Source organism: Octopus bimaculoides, chromosome 16 (assembly GCF_001194135.2).
Source record: "Octopus bimaculoides isolate UCB-OBI-ISO-001 chromosome 16, ASM119413v2, whole genome shotgun sequence".
Classification (NCBI taxonomy): Eukaryota; Metazoa; Mollusca; class Cephalopoda; order Octopoda; family Octopodidae; genus Octopus; species Octopus bimaculoides.
In genome coordinates this window covers 53647431-53653457 of record NC_068996.1, presented here as the reverse complement: position 1 = coordinate 53653457, position 6027 = coordinate 53647431, and positions in this window count along the sequence as shown.

Here is a 6027-nt window from a genome sequence, read left to right as displayed (position 1 = left end):
TATATATCATGTAACCTCGTGGGCATCGGTACCATTTTCCTCTTTCTCCGTTCTTCCATTCTCCGAACTTTCCATCTTTCCGACGAAGGGCTACGCCCGAAACGTCATACACTCTCTCTTTCCTTTCCTGAGCGTCCAATAATACTATCCATATCACGTCCTCACTTTGTTGTTTTTTTGTTTTTTTGTTATTGTGTTTTTGAACTATATATATATATATATATATATATATATATATATATATATACACGTACATACATACATACATACATACATACATACATACACACATATGTCTACTATACACCATATATATATATATGTATGTGTATATATATATACTACCTTAAAAGTTGCCTTGTTAGGCGGCTTTTAAGCTAGCTCCTGTGGAGGGCTCTTCATGGGGCCTTGAGCCCAATAATGACACTTCATGCATTGAGTACATATTAAATTTGATTAAACTTGAACAATATTTTTCAAGCAATGAACAATTTTCGTCAAAACAGTGATATAATATGTTGACTTGGAACTTATTGCAAAGCTTAATGATAAACACCACTTTTTGTCTTCCCATTCGGGTGTGGGTCAGTACAATTTTCTTCTGTCTCACCTCTTTCTTTTCTCTCTCTCTCTCTCTCTCCCTTTCTGTGATGATTATTTTCAATCATCACATCACCAGTACCACCACCATCGCCACCACAACTGCCATACTCACACCATTCAGATTTCTGACGCCACCAAATCAATACTTTTGACTTCACCGCTTTCCCCTCCACCACCATCACCACTGTCTTTCTAATCCCTTATTATCACCTTCATGTTTGACCGCCTCAGCTACCACCACCACCACCACCACCACCACCATCATTACCGTCACCTCCGCCTCTATCGCAACTACAACTCATACTATTACTACCACCCCATTACCATCTCAACAGTCAATCTACTACCATCCTCACCGTCTCTATGCTCACTATTACTCTCACCCCAGCAAGAGGAGTAGAAGAGGTGTCGTTGAATAGTGAGAGAAGGGGTCAAAGTGTGACCCACTGACACACCGAAATTTGTTTTGGCATTTATTATTATTATGTGTGTGTGTGCGTGTGTGTGTGTGTGTGTGTGTGTGTCTGAGTGGGATTGTTTCTTTGCGATGGACAGCAGAAAAGCCACCTACTCCCTCTCTCCTTAAAGCTACGTATTCCTCATACCCACCTTTCTTTCCCTTCCCCAGCGTTTTAAAAGTTAATTATGTGTATGTGTGTATGCATTTATGAAAGTATGTATGCAGTGCCGCGTGTATATCAGTGAATGACAGCTGTATTGACGTACTCACCCCACTGCCATTCCATGTCGCTTACACAACCCTGTTCTCCTCTTCTTTGTTATCAACCATATTCACTATGTCATCACATTTCCCTCACACTAACATTCTTTGCACCCTTCTCATTTTATCAAATAATATCCCAACCCTACTAGGAGGCCCATTATAGATTTTTATTGAAATCCAATTAGTCTATAATTGAACCGGATATTAGTTTAACATGTATGCAAAGTTTCGTCAAATTGGTTCACTGATGTAGGCAGCCAGATGGTAACAGACAGATTGACAGACAGAAATTGCCATTTATATACATGTGATGTAAATGTGGGCGCGCGTGCAGTGTGCGGGTATGCTTGTTTATATATATAAATTCAATAATAGCCCACGTAAACGTTGGATGGTTGGTTCGCTCGTTGATTCTCAAGTTACGCTTTACTTTGTATAGAGGAGAAGAGAAAGAATCAAAGAGAGATATGAAGAGTTACCATCAGAGGTACCAAAATGAGTGCACATATGGACTTGGTGGCAGGCAATGAGTTAAGGAACACAGTGAGAAAATCGTGGTAGAAGTGGTGATTTTCCAAGTAAGCGGCTCATTAGTAGAATAAGTTGTTTTTCTTTTTGTACTAATCTCTCGGGTGGTTACAAACTTAAGAATTTCAAAGCTGTTCCAAATGAATTATATCGCTACAATTGCTACAACAATAGTAATATATGTTTCCCTATTTACCATCTTGGGTAATATCAGGAAATGTGGCACATATAGAATAATCATGATTTAACTTTTATCAAATTGCTCGTGGCGGCAAAAGTACGCTTCCAAAGTTAACCAAAGTAACACTCTGGTCATTTTATATCATTTAATCAGTAAATAATTTTCACATTATATCCTCCCAAAGTGATACTAAGACCTGGTAGTAACAACGCTTCGCTGGGGAGGTTTAATATGACTGAAACATGTGCAGAGTTGTCACTGTAACTAGCAAAGATCAAACATGTTCCTCAATGCATGTATTCAATTAACTTTTAATCAATCTAAATTTCGATTGCTCTCCCTTCCACCTTTCGACAAGAATTATCATTAATGCGAATGAGTTTACTCTTATTTCTGGCGTAATTTCAAGCACTCTTTTTAGCAAATTACTTTGACTGCGTTAGTTTCCGTCGAATCTGTTAACGAAGATTTATTAGATGCAAGTAGCATTTAATAGCTCTTGTACGCGAATGGTAACCGCTTACGTTCATTTGTGAAAGATAGTATGTAAGTTGAATATATCATTACAATCAAATCATGGATGAATGATAGAAAATCGGCTTTATGTAACTTAATATAAAAATTTGTGATACATTTAAACCACTTAGGATGTTTCACCAGGGACTTGTTTACCACACCCTAAACATATCAGCTAGGAGTTTATCTCCTCTTTTTTAGCATCAAACATTGGCAATGACTAAAAATTGTACGAATCCAGAGATATTTATCCGAAGATCCTGTTACTCTGTGAACCAGATAGAGGTGGGCGGGGCTACGTAGTCACTCTGCTAAAAATAGCAATCAAATTTCCTTGAAGTCGTGCCCTACCGTCTTAATAAAAGTAAGACGTATTTGATAATGTAGACCAAGGAACAGCTGTGACTGGATCATTGGTCTTTTCGATCAGAATTAACTTGGGACTATACAACAAGCTTCAAGGCAAATCAACCTTCTCACAATAGATAAATGTATATTCATTCAAAACCAGTTGTTTTCCCACTGACTGTTGGCAACACCTATCTGCGCACATTCTGTTAAAATAAATCGGATCTGCGCAGATATCAACACAAATGGCAGCCATTTTTGTGATTGGGCAACATTTTCACCGTCACAAATTATTAAGCAAGTATAAGGAAAATGATAATTGTGTCAGAACAAACATTTATTTAATTCAGAACAAACATTTGTTTAATTTTTTTTTTAATTCATAAAGGACATAATGGTAAACATAATAATACGTTGGAATGAAAATAATCATGGTATTATGATGTCATACAGCTCCTAATGTTTGATGTATGATCCTCCACATGCAATAACCTTCCTTATGTGCTGATCTATTGAATTTGTCAAGGTGATGATATCTTCTTGTGTAATGCTTTGAATAGCATCTACAATAGCATCCTAGAGGGCAACTTCACTTGAAAACTGCCGTCCACCTTGGTAAACGTGCCCACAGGTTCTCAATCAGGTTTAAATCAGGGGGAAAAGGCGGCCACTCCATCAAACACCCTCCAGAGAAGCCTATTTGCCTTAGGTATTCCTTACAATTCTTCGCTGCATGAAATGGGGCATTATCTTGCATGAAGACCAGCTTTCTCTTGAAAAAAAGTTTTTGCTTTTTGAACCACGGTTGGAAATTACCCTTTAAGAAAGTAACATATACAGATAAAGAAATAATTTTATTCTCAAACGCAGGATAATGCTAACAATATAGCATGAACAGGATAAACTATCCATATTTTGCAGAAAAATTTGTCGGCGGCCAGCCATGAGACTCGAACTCACATTCCTGTGATTACACGTCCAGTGCTTTAAGCTAAACTGCCCCAACGACAAATTCTTCAGCGAATTTAGGATATATAAATCTAGCTTTATAAGATGTTATCGTACGTTAAATTCAACTTACGTTGAAAGTCAACAGAGTTGCTATATTATTATCCTACGTTTGAGAATAAAATTATTTCCTTATCCATATCTTTCAATACATCTCAACGCTTCTAAAGCAAACACTGTTTGTTGACTTTCAACGTAACTTGAATTTAAAATAGCAGATGTTTCCCATGTCATCTCAGTGCCATCTGCGACTTTCCATGGCCCGACTGTCATACCATCAACGATGCCAGTCCAAAACATGACCCTACTTCCACCCTGTTAGCGTTTCAAACGATGAGTACTGTTTCTGCTGATTGATACCCAACCTTTACTCCAGCCATCTGGTCCGTCAAGGGTAGCACGGCATTCGTTAATGAACAGAACTGTTAAAAAAATTATTTTCATGTATTCTTCTGCCCATTTCAGTCTCTTCTGCTTATGAACAGCCTTCAGAGGGGTCTTTGTAACAGGTTTAACATTCCTGGCTACCTGCTTCAAGAGGGAACACTTGGTAGTCTTCGATACGTCTACCCTGCCACAACGTTTGAAGACTTTTCTACTTGTCAAACATGCGTTCCGCACACCTTCCTTTTTCACACGTGAAGTACGATTCGAAACCCTCGACTTACCATTATCTGCCCTCGACCAGACAGAAATAGGAGACTGCACAAATTTCTTCACTGTTTGGTGATCTCTTCCCAGTATTTTTTATATGGTTGTTTTTTTTCCTTTTCCAAGCTTTGACATGATGATAGACTTCTCATTCGAAGTAAGATCACTTTTCTGACCCATAGTGACACTTAAATTTGGCACGTGCCTAATAATTTGGGACAGCAGAAATGTTGCTGCTACACGATAATGGCTGCTGTTTGTTTTCGTCTACGCAGATCCGATTTATTTTAACAGATGATGTGCAGATATGTGTTGCCAACAGTCAGTGGGAAACAACTGGTTTTGAATGAATGTAAATTTATTTATTGAGAGAAAGTTGATTTGCCTAATAACGTGGGACGCAGTGTAGAGAAGAAAGGGTTTCAAAGATATGATTAGCGAGGGTCTAATCAATTTGTATTAATCAAAAGCTCTCGATAAGGTGAACTAAAGGTATTTAATGCCCTGCTTACTGATTATCTTTAATCTTGTTATTACTCGTTGACTAGGACGAATGATCAACTTCCGGTTAAGCACTAGTTTCGTTTGAGAATAAAGCTTATTCTCTATTTTCTAAGAAAGTTGAAAACACCTTGTGGGACATCCCATATAAGCCGGTACACATGTATACAGTGTTCAGTTATAAAGCAAAGATTAATCAAGATAAATCAGGAGACATACGGTATTTCTTTCGAGGGACCACTCCAAATGCTTCGGCGTCGTTTATGCTACTTTATTAGGTTGATCTGTTGTAATCTTATGGTTTAAATAATATTCGAAAGCCGTTCCAACAAAAGATACAATCGCATTTTATTTGATAAAGACAAACCAACAAGACGTTACTGCTTTGAAAGAAATTGAAACCAAGATCTCACTACACCATGTATCTTGTTTTGCCGTAAAGGAATTGTGTATGTATGCATGTGCGTGTGCGTGTGCATGTGCGTGCCCGTGTTTGCGCGTGTGTGCAGATGTATGTGAAACAGGTCTTTCGCACACACGAACACACTGACTTAAACAGTTTTTCATTCTATCTTTGTAGAACAAAGTGTGGAGCAGTCAGATCATGAAACTCTTTCACTCATGGCAGATGACAGCACGTAGATCACATTTGGTTTCCTTAATCATCGACAACAATAATGGTAAACGTCACATTATGGTGACCGATAGATAGATAGATAGATAGATAGATAGATAGATAGATAGATAGATAGATAGATAGATAGATAGATAGTCAGTGAAACAGACAGATGGATGAATACATGCACGTCAGTAATGGATCATCGTCGTGTGCGTGCGTGCGTGTGTGTATTATTAATGGATACAATAGAAAAAGTTCAAATCAGGCAAACCACGATTAACACACACACATACACACACATACACACACACACACACACACACACACACACATATATATATATATATA